The sequence below is a fragment of the Balaenoptera musculus genome, chromosome 6 (assembly GCF_009873245.2).
Source record: "Balaenoptera musculus isolate JJ_BM4_2016_0621 chromosome 6, mBalMus1.pri.v3, whole genome shotgun sequence".
In the NCBI taxonomy this organism is placed as follows: domain Eukaryota; kingdom Metazoa; phylum Chordata; class Mammalia; order Artiodactyla; family Balaenopteridae; genus Balaenoptera; species Balaenoptera musculus.
Window position 1 is genome coordinate 71,374,764 of NC_045790.1, and position 18,799 is coordinate 71,393,562.

At 36.0% G+C, this 18,799-nt stretch overlaps 1 protein-coding gene across 1 annotated transcript in view; it reads right to left on the minus strand.

Annotated features, from left to right (window-relative positions):
- TRPM6 (transient receptor potential cation channel subfamily M member 6) overlaps positions 1-17,175 on the minus strand; it is a 207,705-nt gene extending 190,530 nt beyond the window's left edge. The window contains exons 1-2 of the mRNA XM_036855993.1: positions 16,743-17,175; positions 14,728-14,873 (exon numbers count right to left, since the gene is read on the minus strand). The gene's annotated coding sequence lies outside the window, so the exon portion shown is untranslated. The remainder of the gene's footprint in view (positions 1-14,727; positions 14,874-16,742) is intronic.
- Between the last annotated feature and the right edge of the window lie 1,624 nt (positions 17,176-18,799).

Below are 18,799 nucleotides of genomic sequence, written 5' to 3' on the forward strand. Positions count from 1 at the left end.
TGCATAAAGTAGGCATCTGAGGTGCTGATTATGTTTTATATCTTGATCTGTGTGGTGCTTACACAGCTGTATTTACTGTGTAAGAATTCAGTGAGTTCCACACTTATGTGTGCACTCTCTGTATGTTACATTTCAATAAAAACACTTCCTTTAAAAAAGAGAAAATAGTCTTTAGACTAGGAAACACAAAGCAAAATTAAGGTAAGAGAAATTAATCAGAATTTCATGTAATAAATGTCTAGACCATCAGTCTTCTCTTTACTTGCCAATTAGAGCACACTCAGTCAGCATTTTCCTTCCAGACAGGAGGTTAGAAGATTCTTCCCTGGGAACTCTGACTAGTTGGAAGAAAAGACCTATAAGTATTAATATTAGGAGTTCCTCAAAATAAGGCATAGCCGGACCACTGTCTAATGAAGGTGCCAGTTGACAGGCTTCACACATGCACAGAGCACGTAATAAGCTTTTTACTATCCAAATCTTAAATATGAACACATAGCTAAGGGCTACTGGATATTTAAAAAAATATTTAATAGGAGTAAAAGGAGAAAAAATTTTCAAATAAGAAATCATTCCTACACTTATCAAGTTAGGATCATATTACATCCATGAACAAGAATAGGATTGTTATTTTGAAGGGAATAGTGTGAGAACAAGCAAAAGCTCTTAAAAATTAAAAGTATGGTAGGAGAAATTTAAAAAACTCTACAGAATGGTTGGAAGATAAAATTGAAAAAAATCTTCCAGGAAGTAGGACAAAAAGACAATGATATAAAAAATAGGATGGAAAAGCTAATTAATAGACCAGTTTGAGAAGTCCAAGATAGAGAGAAGAGAAAATCCGGAGTCAAGGATATTATCAAAGAATAGATTTTTTAAAAATTACCTAGAATACAAGAACCTAAATTTCCAGACAGAATGAGCACCTAACACAAAGAATGAAATGAGAGTCAAACTGCTGTGAAATTCGACAACAGTGGCAACGAATAAAAACTCCTACAAGCTTTCAACAGAAAAATGTCATACAAAAACTGATGAATCAGGACTTCCCTGGTGGTGCAGTGGTTAAGAATCCGCCTGCCAATGCAGGGGACACGGGTTCCCAAATGCCATGGAGCAACTAAGCCCGTGCGCCACAGCTACTGCCTAGAGCCCTAGCACTGCAACTACTGAAGCCCGTGTGCTCTAGGGCCCGTGTGCTGCAACTACTGAGCCTGCGTGCTGCAGCTACTGAAGCCCGAGTGCCCAGAGCCCATGCTCTGCAACAAGAGAAGCCACCGCAGTGAGAAGCCCACACACCTCTATGAAGAGTAGCCCCCGCTGGCTGCAACTATGACCCAACGCAGCCAAAAAAAGAAAAAAAAAAAAATGATGAATCAGAAGAACATTGGGGGAATTCCCTGGCAGTCCAGTGGCTAGGACTCAGAACTTTCACTGCCGTGGCCCAGGTTCAATCCTTGGTCTGGGAACTAAGATCCCGCAAGCTGTGCTGTGTGGCCAAAAAAAAAAAGAAAGAAAAGAAGAAGAAGTTGGGAAGTCTAACTCCAATGCTGGTGCAACTGTCCAAGGATCTTAGAGAACCATAACCCTTCAATATTTCTGCTGTGCAACGTTTAGTATGTGATTTCTGACTTCATTGTTACAAGATGGCTGCTGCCCAACCACATAAAAGACATATGACTATGTTAATTAATTAACAAAGGATAAAATTTAAGAGCAATCCCTAATAAAATATCTATTTGAGTTTTCTAGGTATGATATTTTTAAAATCTACATAGAGATCATTTTCTCTTTTCTTCTCCATGTTTGGCTGATTATTTTAGTTTCTGAACCATTAGCTAGAATCTCCAGAAAATTTTTTAAATAAAATAGTGATAATGGACATTATTTGCTGTTCTTAATTTTTCCAGAAATTGATTCAGTAATTCACTGTTTTTATTTCATTTTCTTACTGTATTTGTAGGACTGCCAAAACAATGTTGAATAATGAGGATAGTAGTGTACCTTTTTATATTGTCTTGATTTTACTAAAAAAATGCTTCAGCATTTTATTACTCAGCATGATATTTATCACTTTTAAGGAGTTTTCTTTTATTTGTGTTTTATTTAGAATAATGCCTAAAAGGTTCTGAGAGGGAAAAAGTGAGACTTAAGAATATTATAGCCAGTCAAGCTTTGTTGAAATGTAAAGGCAATGGGCAGACAATGTCCACCATGCAAGAGCTGAAGGACTATAGAAATTGAGCACTCTTCTTGAAAAAATTCCTTAATTATAAATTCAAGACTTTCAAAAATGAAAAATTTTATACCAGCCAAGATGTAATACAAATATAAGAATAAGGCATAGGCACTCTTGAATAAGCAAAGCAACACATATAAAAATAAACTTTAAAGAAAAACTATACAGCAATGAAATCAGCCAACCAGGAGATAACTTTTTTTAATCCTCTAAAATGAATGGGGTATGGTAAAAAATATGTTAACAAGCATCTATGGCAATTATGTGTAGAACTAAAAGTAAATAATCATGGAATTATGATTACAGAGGGAAAATAAATGTTTTTAAGCTGACAAAGTAAAAATAATGTAAGTAACAAAAGTTAGAAGAAGGGAAATAGAAAAAAATATGAGAATATTAATTTCCTTGTCTTTTAGTAAAGAAAATCAATCAATGTGATCTAAAATTGAGGGAATTCCCTGGGGGTCCAGTGGTTGGGACTCTGTTCTTCCACTACAGGGGGCCCGAGTTCCATCCCTGGTTGGGAAACTAGGATCACGCAAGTGGCGTGGCGAGGCCAAAAATAATTAAATAAGTAAGTAAATAAGTAAATAAATAAAATTGAAACATGTAGGTCATGTAGAATTCTTCATGATCTTTCCTTTTTAACTTTTGATAATTTTTTTTTTTAATTTATTTATTTATTTAATTTATTTATTTTTGGCTGCGTTGGGTCTTCCTTGCTGCGTGTGTGCTTTCTCCAGTTGCGGTGAGCGGGGGCTACTCTTCGTTGCGGTGCGTGGGCTTCTCATTGCGGTGGCTTCTCTTGTTGCGGAGCACGGGCTCTAGGCGCGCGGGCTTCAGTAGTTGGGGCATGAGGACTCAGTAGTTGTGGCTTTTGGGCTCTAGAGCGCAGGCTCAGTAGTTGTGGCACACAGGCTTCATTGCTCCGCGGCATGTGGGAACTTCCCGGACCAGGGCTTGAACCCTTGTCCCCTGCATTGGCAGGCGGATTCTTAACCACTGTGCCAGCAGGGAAGCCCTGATAATTTTTTATTTGCTAAAATATTTAGCGGTGAAGAAACATTTACCTGATGTTTAGCAATTTCTTCTGTTTTACTTCAATTTCTTCTATTAAATTCAAGTAAAACTGCATGTAATACTTTTCATGGTGCCATTTTATAAACCTACTTCTGTCTACCTTTCCTCTACCCACCAATGTATTTCCATTCATCAATTCCTCTGTCCATCAAGAGGTGCTAGATATGATGCTCACTTAGTGTTGTCAAACATTACTTCTAAGTGATAGTGGTAGCATTTTACATTCTTCTTTGCATTTACCTGCATTGCTTAAATTCCTATGGGCATACTTCATTTTAATAAAGTCAAAGCCATTAAATTTTAAAATACTTGGGAATTTCAAGCACACAGCAAGGTCACAAAAGAAGAGTGTGTTAACAGATGTAGAGAACAAATGTATGGATACCAAGGGGGGAAAGTGGGGAGATGAATTGGGAGATTGGAATTGACATATATACACTACTATGTATAAAATAGATTACTAATGTGCTACTGTATAGTACAGGGAACTCTACTCAATGCTCTGTGGTGACCTAAATGAGAAGGAAATCCAAAAAAGAGGGGATATATGTATACATATAGCTGATTCACTTTGCTGTATGGCAGAAACTAACACAGCATTGTAAAGCAACTATACTCCAATAAAAATTAATTTAAAAAAAAGAAGAGTGTGTTAAAACAACTCAAGAGTTTTCTAAAAACAATGTGAATTTGAAAAAAATTAAATGTATATTCAGCCATGTCCCTGAATTTCTTTGATTAAATAAAGCAATAATGGTGAATTCAAATATATATATATAAGAAAAATCAAGCTAAAACCATGATTGTCTCTGGAAACAGGATTTTAATTTTTTCTGTATCTTCATGCCTTCATGAATTTCCAAAATGGGCACATATTACTTATATAGTCAGAAAAAGAATATATGTGTTTTAAATATAGATTTATCATTTATAGATGATATATTTAGCTATGTACAGTTAGAGAGTCATGTACTGGGTTAACATCTTTGCCTGCAAGACTTTACAGCTGCTTGTTTAACAATGAAACACAGTGATCAAATGATGCCTGTAAAGCTTAGAGTTAGAATTCTATTAGACATTATTGAATACACCCACACTTTTGCACCTGCAGTTTTACAAGCTCAAGTTAGAAAACCTATCATATTAGAAAACTAAAAATATTTTCAAATTTTAATAAGCATTATAAAATTATATAATAACGCCCTTTGTAATTCTAACCACCACCTTTCATCTAAAGGTCAAGCCAGTATATTTTAAAGAGTTGATTAAAAATATTGTGCTACTTATATGAAAAGCAATACTATTTTTAAAAGTCCAGGTGTTCAAAAGACCCATTAAGCCTTAGAAATACCCAAATAAAATATTCAGGAGTAATAATGATTACAGCATCACTCTATCTTGGACTAAAAAAACAAAACCAAAACAAAATAGACACACAAAAACCAGAATTAGCTTATTGTAAGAAAAAAAAACAACATTTATATCTATTCAATCTATTCTAGTAGATTAGAGGGGGATATCTATTTCTATCTTTTTGTACATTATCATTTTAATATATTGTTAGATTTATTTGTGAATATTTTCTAGAGGATTTTTGTGTTTAGCTTCATGAGGGGTACTGATCTATCGATTTTTTTTTTTTTGTAATTATTTGTCTGGATTTGGTAGCAGGGTAATGCTGGCCTCATAAAATGAATTGGAAAGTGTTCTCTCCTCTTTTATTTTTCTGAAAGAGATTATATTATTTCTTCCTTAACTGTCTGGTAGATTCCCCAGTGAAACCATGTTAAGTCTGGAGTTTTAAAGAATTAACTAGGAGTTTAATTTTTTTAATAGATATAGGACTATTCAGGTTACCTATTTTCTCTTGACTGAGCCTCGATAGATTATGCCTTTGAATAACTTGGTCCATTTCATCAAATTTGTGAAACTTACAGGAATAAAGTTGTTCATAATATCTGAGACTACGATGACACAAGTAAATTATGTGTTTTGATACATACAGGTCACAGAGGCTCTGCTAATTTCTTTTAATCGTTTTTCTCCTTGTTTTTCAGACTGGAGAATCTCTATTGATTTATCTTCAAGTTCACTGATTCTTTCCTCTGTCATCTCTATTCTGCTCCTTAGCACATTTACTGAATCTTCTATTTCAGATATCTTATTTTTCTCTTCTAAAATGTACATTTCTTTCTTTTCTTACCATTTATATTTCTCTTCTGAGAAATTCTATATTTTCATTAAGTTCATTTTCTTTATGGAACATAGTTTTAATAACTGCTTTAAAAGCACTGAAAATTTGGAGGAAGGGATCAAGATGGCAGAGTAGGAGAAGGTGGACCTCACCTCCCCCCAGGAACACATCAAATATATATCTATATGTGTAACAGTTATCACTGAAAACTAACTTCAAATTGGCAGCAGAACTCCTGTACAACCAAGACTGTAAGAAAGATACACATATAATCAGGTACTAGGGGAAGAAAAGTGTGATTGGTTTGAGACCTGTGTCCCTGGGAGGGGACTCAAAGAAAAAGGAAAATTACATGGGCAGATACCCTCCCTGATGAGTGAGTGGTTTAAGCCAGATTTGGGGCCCCAATTCTGGGGTTCTATGTGAAGGAGACAGCTGCCTGGACTAGTTTGAGGACCACTGAGACAAACAGAAAGGCTGTGGGAAGACTGGACTCTGATTGTGAGGAGCATGTGTGCACTGGCTTGCTCATGAGGCAGAGCACAGAGAGGTCTGCTCTAGTGGCTGCCGGGTTTCCCATTACCACATCATTGTGTGCCCCAGCCCAAGCTGAGCGAACACTCCAGCCTCATTCACTCCATGCCACGGCACAGCACTAGATCTGGGGTGCCCACAACTGGGGAAAGTACTCAACTATGGGACACAGAGGTGACCTGGGCCCAGGGTGGAGCCTGAGTAGGGTGGCGGCAGCCACTGTTGGTGCTTACTCAAGCAGTACCTCAGAAGACAGATCTCTGATGGTGGCTGCTCCACCACAGCTGACCTCCTGATACATGCTGAGAGTCCATGGGCCCTGCCAGCCATGTGGAGTCAGTCTACAATGGTGCAGTGATCAGCTGTGAGGGACAAAGGGGACTTGCACCCAAGGCTGCATCTGAGCAGAGCCACAGATGCCTGCACAGGCAGTACATCAGACCTCAGTTTGCACATGGGCCACACTTGCACTCCCCTCTGAGGCAAGGGCCCCAGTGTGGGAAGGGGTAAAAATCACACTTAAAAGCAACAGAGTCAGCTTGGGCCCAACCCTCAAGGCTTCAGCAACTTGGGATCAGACCCTACTCCCAACAGGGTGATGACAGCCACCGAGCAGAAAGGAAGTCCTGCCTCACAGCTGGCACCAGCTCTAGCCCCTCCATCTCTAGCCCCACAACCTACCAAGGTGATAGCTGCCAAGAAACCCTGAGGACAGACATGACTTGCATCCATGTCAAACCCAGCTCTTCCACCAAAGGCACTTGACAAATATAGTCTGCACAGGGATGCTCCCACATAAGAGCATTCCTTCAAGACCATAATAGGTAACTACTTCACCTAAGTTCTTAGAGGCAGAGAAAGTTAAGCAAAATGAAAAGTCAGAGGAACTACTCTCAATTGGAAGAACAAGAGAAAACACCTCTTGTTTTCTCATAAATAATGAAACAGAAATAAATAATTTACCAGATAAAGAATTCAAAACATTAGTAATAAAGATGTTAACTGAATTAGGGGAAAAATCAATGCAAAAAGTGACTATTTTAACAAAGTACTAGAAAATGTAAAAAAGACCCAATCAGAAATGAATAATTAAATAGCTGAAACACATTAGACTAAGTGAAACACAGCAGACTAAGTGATATAGAAGAACACATAAGTGATCTAGAAGATACAATAATGGAAATCACCCAATCACAACAGAAAAAAGAAAAACAAATTTTAAAAATGAAAGCAATTAAAGATATCTCTGAGATAACATTAAGTATATCAACATTCATATTATAGGGGTCCTAGAAGAAGAAGAGAGAGAAAAAGGGATCAAAAATTTATTTGAAGAAACTATGGCTGAAAACTTCCCAAACCTGAAGAAGGAAACAGATATCCAGGTCCAGGAAGCACAGAGGATCTCAAATATTAACCCAAACAATCCACACCAAGATATATCATAATTAAAATGGCAAAAATTAAAGATAAAGAGAATTCTAAAGGCTGCAGGAGAAAAACAAAGAGTCATATACAAGGGAATCCCCATAAGGATATCAGTTGATTTCTCTGCAGAAACTTCACAGGCCAGAAGGAATGGCATGATATATGCAAACTGCTCAATGGTAAAACCCTGCAACCTAGGATACTCTACCCAGGAAGATTATCATTTAGAATAGAAGGAGAGATAAAGAACTTCTCTGACAACCAAAAACTAAAAGAGTTCATCAGTACTAACCCTACTCCAAAGTAAATGCTGAAGGGTCTTCTCTAAGGGGAAAAGAAGAAGAATCTATAGAATAGGGAAAATCCCACCAGGAAAGGCAAATATATAGTAAGGTCTGAGGATCAACTACTTAATTAAGCCAGTATGTAGATTAAAAGTCAAAAAATTTAAAAAGCAACTACAACTCCAATTAAAGGATAATTAACAATTAAAGGATAAGCATGAAGATGTAAAATATGACATCAAAAACACAAAATGTAAGAGAGGGGGGTAAAAAATGTAGATCTTTTAGAATGTGTTTGAACTTAAATGACTACCAGTTTAAAACAAGTAGACATAATTATAGGTCAACATATATGAACCACATGGTAAATCACAAATCAAAAACCTACAGTAGAAAAAGAAAACTAAAAAGAAAGGAACACAGCACTCTACTGAAGAAAATCACCACCAACAAAGGAGGAAACAAAAAGAAAAATGAACAGAGAAGAACTACAAAAACAACCAGAAAACAAGTAATAAAATGGCAATAAATACATATCTATCAATAATAGCTTTAAATGTCAATGGACTAAATGCTTGAATCAAAAGACATGGGGAGGCTGACTGGATTTTTAAAAAGACTCTTCAATATGCTGCCTACAAGAGAATCACTTTGAGGCTAAAGACACACATAGACTGAAAGTAAGAGGACAGAAAAACATATTTCATGCAAATTGAAATGAGAAGAAAGTGGGGGTAGCAATAATTATATCAAACAAAAGAAATTTTAAAACAAAGTCTAAACCAAAGACAAAGAAGGGCATAATATAATGATCAATACAAAAAGAGGATATTACACTCATTAACACATATGAACCCAATAAAGGAGCGCTTAAATATATAAAGCAAACACTAACAGACAGAAAAGGAAAACTGACAACTATACAATAATATTAGGGGATTTTAACACTCCACTTACATCAATGGACAGATTAGCCAAATAGAAAACAGTGGTCTTAAATGACACAATAGACAAGTTGGACTTAATCTACAGCTACAGAACATTACATCCAAAAACAGCAGAATACACATTGTTTTCAAGTGCACATGGAATGTTCTCCAGGAGAAATCAAATGGCAGACAAAAAAGTCTCAACAAATTTAAGAGGACAGAAATTATATCAAACATTTTTTCTGAACCCAACAGTATGAAACTAGAAATTAGTTACATTAAAAGACATGGGAAAAGAACAAACACATGGAAACTAAACAACATGCTACTAAAAATCCAATGCTTAATGAAGAAATCAAAGAGGACATCAGAAAATACCTCCAGACAAATGAAAATGGAAACACAACACTCCAAAATGTATGTGATACACCAAAAGCAGTTCTAAGAGGGAAGTTTATAGTGATGCAGGCCTTCTCCAAGAAACAAGAAAAATCTCAAATAAAAAACATAACCTACCATCGAAAGAAATGAGAAAAGGAAGAAAAAGCAAAGCCCAAAGTCAGCAGAAGCTAGGAAATAATAAAGATCAGAGAAGTAAATAAAATAGAGATCCAAAAAAAACAATAGAAAATATCAATGAAGCCAAGAGCTGGTCTTTGAAAAGATAAACAAAACTGATAAACCTTTAGCCAGGCTCACCAAGAAGAAAAGAGAGAGGAACAAATAAACAAAATAAGAAATGAAAGAGGAGAAATTACAACCAATACCACAGAGATACAAAAAATCATAAGAGGATACTACCATCAGTTATATGCCAACAAATTAGACAGCCTAGAAGAAATGGATATATTTCTAGAAACATACAACCTGCCAAGACTAAATCAAGAAGAAACAAACAATTTGAACTGCTTGATCACTAGTAGTGAAATTGAGCTTGTAATTAAAAAACTTCCAGCAAACAATAGTCCAGGGTTGAACAGCTTCACAGAGGAATTCTACCAAATATAAAAAGAAGAACTAATACATATCCTTCTCAAACTATACCAAAAAAAAAAAAAATTGAAGAGGACAGAACACTCTCAAATTCATTCTATGAGGCCACCATTACCCTGATACCACAACCAGACAATGACACTACAAAAAAGGAAAATCACAGGCTAATATTTTGATGAATATAAACAAAAAATACTCAACAAAATATCAGCAAACCAAATCCAACAAAAAGGATCACACACCATGACCAAATGGGATTTATTCCAGGGATGCAAGGATGGTTCAATATCTGCAAATCAATCAATGTGATACACCACATTAACAAAAGAAAAGATAAAAACCACATGATCATCTCACTAGACACAAAAGAAGCATTTGACAAAATTCAACATCCTCTCATGATAAAAACTCTCATCAAAGTGGATACAGAGGGAATATATCTCAACATAATAAAGACCATTTATGAAAAACCTCAGCTAACATTATACTCAATGGTGAAAAGCTGAAATCCTTTCCTCTAAAATTGGGAACAAGACAGCAACATCCACTCTCCCCACACTTTTATTTAACATAGTATTGGAAGTCCTAGCCACAGCAATCAGACAAGAAAAAGAAATGAAAGGCAACCAAATTGGAAGGGAAGAAGAAAAACTGTTTTCATCCCAATATTATTAGAACTAATACATGAGTTCAGCAAAGTTGCAGGATACAAGATTAATATACAGAAATATGTTGCTTTTCTTTTTTTTTTTAAGTTAATTCATTTATTTGTTTTTGGTGCGTTGGGTCCTTGTTGCTATGCGCGGGCCCTCTCTACTCTTCATTGCTGTGCGTGCACCTCTCACCGCGGTGGCCTCTCCCGTCGCGGAGCATGGGCTCTAGGCACGCATGGGCTCAGTAGTCGTGGCCTGTGGGCTCCAGAGTGCAGGCCCAGCAGCCAGGGCACACGGGCTCAGCCGCTCCGCAGCATGCGGGATCCTCCCAGACCAGGGATCGAACCTGCGTCCCCCACACTGGCAGGCGGACCCTCACCACTGCCCCACCAGGGAAGTCCCTATGTTGTTTTCTACACACTAATAACTATGAACTATCAAATGAACTATCAGAAAGAGACAGCAGAAAAAATTCTATTTAAAATTGTTTATCAAAAGAATAAAATAACTAGGAATGAACTTAACCAAGGAGATGAAAAACCTATACTCTGAAAACTATAAGACACTGATGGAGAAAACTGAAGATGATACAAACAAATGGAAATGTATGCCATGTTCATGGACTGGAAGAATTAATATTGTTAAAATGTCCATACTACTCAAAGCTATCTACAGACATTTTTCATAGAACTAGAACAGATAATCCTATAGATAATTATGGATAATCCATATGGAACCACAAAAGTTGCCAAAGCAACCTTGAGAAAAAAGAACAAATCTGGAGGTATCATACTCCCAGAGTTCAGACTATACTACAAAGCAACAGTAATCAAAACAGTATGGCCTGGCACAAAAACTGACACATAAAGCAATGGAAGAGAATAGAGAGCCCAGAAATAAACCCATGCACTTATGGTCAATTAATCTATGACAAGGGGGCAAGAACATACAATGGATAGAAGACAATCTCTTCAATAAGTGGTGCTGGAAAAACTGGAGAGCTACATATAAAAGAATGAGATTCGAATATTTCCTCACACTATATACAAAAATAAACTCAAAATGGACTAAAGAGCTAAATATAAGACCTGAAACCATAAAACTCCTAGATGAGAACACTCTTTGACATAAATCATAGCAATATTTTTTAGACCTGTCTCCTAAGACAAAAGAAACAAAAAAATGGAACCTAATTAAACTTAAAAGTTTTTGCACAGCAAAGGAAACCATTAACAAAATGAAAAGACAGCCTACTAAAAATGGAGCTGGGGGAATCAGGCTCCCTGATTTCAGACTATATTACAAAGCTACAGTAATCAAGACAGTTTGGTACTGGCACAAAAACAGAAATATAGATCAATGGAACAGGATAGAAAGCCCAGAGATAAACCCACGCACATATGGTCACCTTATCTTTGATAAAGGAGGCAAGCATATACAGTGGAGAAAAGACAGCCTCTTCAATAAGTGGTGCTGGGAAAATTGGACAGATACATGTAAAAGTATGAAATTAGAACACTCCCTGACACCATGCACAAAAATAAACTCAAAATGGATTAAAGACCTAAGTGTAAGACCAGACACTATCAAACTCTTAGAGGAAAACATAGGCAGAACACTCTATGACATACATCACAGCAAGCTTCTTTTTGACCCAGCTCCCAGAGAAATGGAAATAAGAACACAAATAAACAAATGGGACCTAATGAAACTTAAAAGCTTTTGCACAGCAAAGGAAACCATAAACAAGACGAAAGACAACCATCAGAATGGGAGAAAATATTTGCAAATGAAGCAACTGACAAAGGATTAATCTCCAAGATTTACAAGCAGCTCATGCAGCTCAATAACAAAAAAATGAACAACCCAATCCAAAAATGGGCAGAAGACCTAAATAGACATTTCTCCAAAGAAGATATACAGATGGCCTACAGACACATGAAAGAATGCTCAACATCATTAATCATTAGAGAAATGCAAATCAAAACTACAATGAGATATCATCTCACACCGGTCAGAATGGCCATCATCAAAAATCTACAAACAATAAATGCTGGAGAGGGTGTGGAGGAAAGGGAACTCTCTTGCACTGTTGGTGGGAATGTAAATTGATACAGCCACTATGGAGAACAGTATGGAGGTTCCTTAAAAAACTACAAATAGAACTACCATACGATCCAGCAATCCCACTACTGGCATATACCCTGAGAAAACCATAGTTCAAAAAGAGTCATGTACCAAAATGTTCATTGCAGCTCTATTTACAATAGCCAGGACATGGAAGCAACCTAAATGTCCATCGACAGATGAATGGATAAAGAAGATGTGGCACATATATACAATGGAATATTACTCAGCCATAAAAAGAAATGAAATGGAGGTATTTGTAATGAGGTGGATGGAGTTAGAGTCTGTCATACAGAGGGAAGTAAGTCAGAAAGAGAAAAACAAATACAGTATGCTAACACATATATACGGAATCTAAGGGAAAAAAAAAAAAGCCATGAAGAACCTAGTGGCAAGACGGGAATAAAGACACAGACCTACTAGAGAATGGACTTGAGGATATGGGGAGGGGGTGGGGTGAGATGTGACAGGGTGAGAGAGTGTCATGGACATATATACACTACCAAATGTAAAATAGATAGCTAGTGGGAAGCAGCCGCATAGCACAGGGAGATCAGCTCGGTGCTTTGTGACCACCTAGAGGGGTGGGATGGGGAGGGTGGGAGGGAGGGAGATGCAAGAGGGAAGAGATATGGGAACATATTGTATATGTATTACTGATTAACTTTGTTATAAAGCAGAAGCTAACACACTATTGTAAGGCAATTATACTTCAATAAAGATGTTTAAAAAAAAAAAAAAAAAAAAAAAAAGACAGCCTACTGACTGGGAGAAAATAATTGCAAATGATATGACCAGCAAGCAGTTAATATCCAAAATATATAAACAGATCACCAACTCAATATTAAAAAAACAAACAAACAAACAACCAATCAAAGAATGGGCAGAAGACCTGAATAGACATTTTCCCAAAGAAGACATACAGATGGCCAACAGGCACATGAAAATATGCTGAACATTGGTAATCATCAGGAAAATGCAAATCAAATTCTCAATGAGATTTCACCTCACACGTGTCAGAATGGCTATCATCAAAAAGTCTACAAATAATAAATATTGGAGAGGATGTGGAGAAAAGTGAACACTTATCCACTGTTGATGGTAATGTAAATTAGTGCAGGCACTATGGAAAACAATATAGAGGTTCCTCAAAAAATTAAAAGTAGAACTACCATATGATCCAGCAACTGCACTCCTGGGAATATATACAGAAAAAACAACACTAATTCAAAAATATACATGCACCCCAGTGTTCATACCAGCACTATTTACAATAGCCAAGACATGGAAGCAACCTAAGTATCCATCAACAGACAAATGGATAAAGAAGATGTAGTATATATATGCAGTGGAATATTACTGAGGTATAAAAAAAGAATGAAATTTTGCTATTTGGAGCAATGTGGATGGACCTAGAGAATATTTTGCATAGTGAAATAAGTCAGACAGAGAAAGAGGAAGACTTTATATTATCACTTATATGTGGAATCTAAAAAATAATACAAACGAATATATATATCAAAACAGAAACAGACTCACAGATATTGAAAACAAACTAGTGGTTACCAGAGGGGAAAGGGAAGGGGGGAGGGGAAAATTAGGGGTATGGGATTAAAAGATGCAAACTACTGTGTATAAAATAGATAAGCAACAAGGCTATATTGTATAACATAGGGAATTATAGCCATTATCTTTTAATAACTTTTAATGGAGTATAATCTGTTAAAATACTGAATCATTATGCTGTACACCTGAAACTAATATTGACTGTAAATCAACTATATTTCAATACAAAAATAACTTTCATAATTCTAACATCTGTCTCATCTTGGAATTGGCATCTGCTGATTACCTTTCCCTTGTAAATTGATCACATTTTCTTGATTGTTTGCATATTAAGTATTTTGGATTGTGTCCTGAATATTATGTTGTGAGATTCTGGGACTTTTTAAAATCCTCTAGAGGATGTTGATTTTTTTTTAAAAGCAGGCACTCCGCCCAGTTAGGTTCAGACCATAAATTCTGTCTCTTCTGTAGGTACGGCTCTCAGGTCAGTTCAGTTTTCAAAGTCCTGGCTGTGCTGCTATGTGCCGGTCCCATGCATGCATCACTCAGACATCAGTGAAGAAACTGGGCAGAAGTTCATACTGTTGTTTAGTTCTCAAAGCCTTTGCTATATAGCTTTCAGTCTGTGCCATGCATGTGTACCTTAGGGATGAGCCCAGGATTAGTGCCAGTTTATATACAGAATTATGGGATCACTTACCCAGCTCTCTCATCTCCAGAATTCTCTCTCCTGCTCAAAGCAGCTCCCTTTCCTGGTCTTCTACCCAAAAAGTGAAGCTTCTCTCAGAATTTGAGCTGCCCATGCTGCCACTGCAGTTCTGCTGGGTGTTCACTCTTGGTTCAAAGCTGGGGAAGAGTAAGAAATAAAACCAGAAAACTTAATGCTGTATGAGTTGCTTTGCCAAATTTGACTTCTGTTTCCAATCCAGTAATGCTTTCATTTAGTTTTCAGAGACCACAGGTATGTTTTAGCTAGAGTTTTTAGTTGTAATTAGTGGGAAAGAGAGAGTGTACTGAGTTTACTCCGCCTTGATCAACTCTTAAAGTCCTAATTTTTTTATTTTTAAGCATTTTTCTATATCATTAAAAATTCTTAACACTATTTTATGATTTCATTATCTTCTATTACACATATTTAAATTACCCATCCATTCTCTTTAAAGCTATTTTTTATTTCTAATATTTTGCTATTACAAATAACACTACAAATAATAAGTGTGCATCTAATTTTCTGATTATTTCTTTAGGATAATTTTTAGACATAGAATTACCAGTTCAAATTATAATAAGGCTCTGAAAGCATATTATCAAATTGCTTTACAGAAAGGTGTTACTAAAACTAAAGCATTATCTGCAACTTTTGCCAATTTATATAGAAAAATATTATAGTATCTTGTTTTAAATTTAGGACCACAATTGATTAGAAATGTTTATTTTTTATACTCACGTATATTTTTTCTTTTATAAACTATTTTTTGTAGTTTAATGCATGTCCATTACTCATTTATTAGAATCATAGTTTTATAATAAATTTGTATGAATTATATATATAAATAAAGAAGAAATTACATGTCTACCTGCCCACTAGTGCAAAAATAAAAACAACAGATCAGAAATTAATGAGATTTTTACTTACAGGGGCAAGTGACAAAGTAGGAAAAATAGGGGAGTGAGAGTGGGGTAAAATATTTATGGGGAATGACTTCTCTGATGATACATTTTTGTATAGTTCTGACTTGTAGAACTATGTGAATGTTTTACAAACTTATAAAATTAAAAGAACATAGGTGGAAAGTCAAAACAAAATAGAAACAACTGAATCCAACTATATTACAAATAACATAACCACTTTGAAGAGAGGGATGGGAAAACAGAATCAAATGAAATAACTTTGGGAAACAATATTTTAATTGCATATCCAAAGACTAAAGACAAAAAGAAAAGTGTATACAAATATTTTGCTCTAATTAGCCGCCTACTTATTACAGAAGTATGGGTTAGCAGTTTACAAACTATGTTATATGTATTTGAGGACTGAGTAAATAAATATACTGTGGATGAAAAGCCTCATTTTCTCACAGTTGGAGAAAGGAGTTACAAATAAGGAAAGATGGGAAGATAAAATGAACCCTGTCATGTTTATCAGTATGAATTCAAGTGTTTTTAAATATTTTTAAATGTTTTAAAAATCCACTTAAAAATATGTATAGGAATTCCCTGGCGGTCCAGTGGTTAGGACTCCATGGTTGCACTGCAGGGGGCATGGGTTTGATCCCTGGTGGGGAACTCAGATCCCACAAGCCGTGCAGCCAAAAATAAAAATAAATAATTAAAATATGTATATACGGATATAGACAAAACATACAGATACATATAGAAACACATTAGTTGTATACACAAAATATATTTTATTGTTCTGTCAGCTGAGAGGACCTAAAAGGAATGATACCCAATACCAATGAGCAGATCTTGCACTGAGCTCATTTCTAAATACCATTCTCTAATAAAGGAATCAGGGCTTTTTGGAGAAATAATTTCAGGACTAGGGTAGAGAAATTACAAGAGAAACATCTGTGCCAAACATCTTGTGTGAGAAGCTAAGGAAGTGTTAAAAAGTGATGGGGTCTGTATTAGCTGTCTATTGCTGCATAATAAATTGCCACAAATTAAGCAGCCTGGAAAAACAGAACAAAATGTATCAATTTATTAACTCACTTCTAAATGTCAGAAGTCCAGCTTGACATGTAACATTCTCTGTTGAGAGTATCATTAAGCTGAAATCAAGGTGTCAGCCAGGCTATGTTCCTTCTGAAGGTTCTGGGGAAGAATCCACTTCCAAGTTCATTCAGGTTGTTGGCTGAGTTGATCCTTGAGGTTGTAGGACTGGGGTCCCATTTTCTCTCTGGGTTGTCACCAGGACTTAGGCTCTCGGCCTCTGGTGGTTGCTCTCAGGCTCTTGTCACATGGGCTCCCTCCACCTTCAAAGCCAGATGAAAATTACTCTCAGATTGAATCCCTCCTCCACTCTGTATCTCTCTGACTTCTCTAGCCTCTCCACCCATATTTAAAGGGCTTGTATGATTAGATCAGGCCCACCAACTCATCTCCCTATCTTAAGGTCAACTTGTTTGAGACCTTAATTATATCTGCAAAGGTATTCAAGTAGTACCTAAATTAGTGTTTGATCAAATAACTGGATGTTAACAACAGGGTCTGGGAATCTTGGGGCCCATCTCTGCCTATCACAGGGTCATATCATTAGAATACAAGATACAGCAATCAACAAATATAAGGTGTTATGGTATTACTGTTTAGGTCTGTGGACTCCAGATAATTCAACAGCTGAAATTCTTTAAAACTGATCTTCCTAGAGTGTTTTCCTCAATCAACTTCAGGTATTGAGAGATCACTAATAGTTATCTGTCTATCTATCCATCTACCTATCTGAAAGATAGTGAATACATGCATTTCAAGTACTGTAAAAGAAGAGAGATATGTATTTAGTGCCCACTATGGTTTCCCCACAGCCACCATATCATTTCACCCCAACTCTGCTCCTCTGAGGGAAGTATTAGTGTCCCCATTTTCTGAGGAGGATACCAAGGCTCAAACTGTTTAGTGAGTAACAGAGTTGCCACAGCTGGCACTGATTTCCATCCAGAGACCTTGTAAATGCAAAAGTGCACTGCCAATATTAACCAGTATTCACACAATAAATAATAAAATACATTTAAAAAGGGGAAGGTACAAGAGCCAACTTGAAGGGACTCCCAATGGCTAAACCTAGGATTTGTGCAACAAAATAATGATAGTAACAGATTATAACTCATAGAATAAAATATATACTCATTAGTCTATACTGATATAAACAACTTAATATAGAAATGAGGACGAAAGGAAAGCTCTTCCTTTACAGTAGAATTCCAATAAATAAATATACTAGGGATGATGGAAATAGAAAATTACCATTTGACAGATACCAGAGAAATAAGTATTTCAGGCGAGAATCATCAAGATTCTAAAATTTGTGGGCAGAATGAGAAATTTATATAGTTTCGAAGTATCTTTCCAAAAGATAATTATTAATTACAAAGGAGGAAATTGTAACTTTACAAGAGAGAAACCTGGCAGACACCCCCTTGACCAAGTAATCAGTTACAATCACCAATAAAGAGACAAACTGACATCCCATGCCTCCTGGTATGATGCACTAAGGTTACATCACTTCTATGGAGTTCTTATCAAAAATGCATAATTATGGGAAGTAACAAACAGAAATTGAGTGCCATCTGATAAAATAACTAACCAGAATACTCGTCAAAAAGTATCAAGATCGTGAAAGGCAAAGAAATTCTGAGGAATTGTTTAAAGAGGACTAAGGAGGTACAACTAAATATATGACACGGATTGAATCTTGAGGCAGAAAAGGGATGTTAATAAGACAGAAAAGGGATGTTAATAAGACAATGGTGAAATCTGAACCTTCCTTTTAGGTTTTTGACATATATTCTTTAAAAGAGTTGTCTGAAGTCACTCTTCCATGTCCTCATCAAAGTATAATAGAATTATACTGATGCTAATTTCCTCATGTTCATAATCATACTGTGATAATGTAAGATATTACAATAGGGAATCTGGGTGAAGGGCATACAAGTTAAAAAAAAAAAAAAAAAGAAAAAGCAAAACCTACTTTTTAATTTCCGTCTCAATTTATCCACAATGCAATTTTACCAAGTTACCTGAGGGTTCCTAAATTAACAACTTTTTTTTAA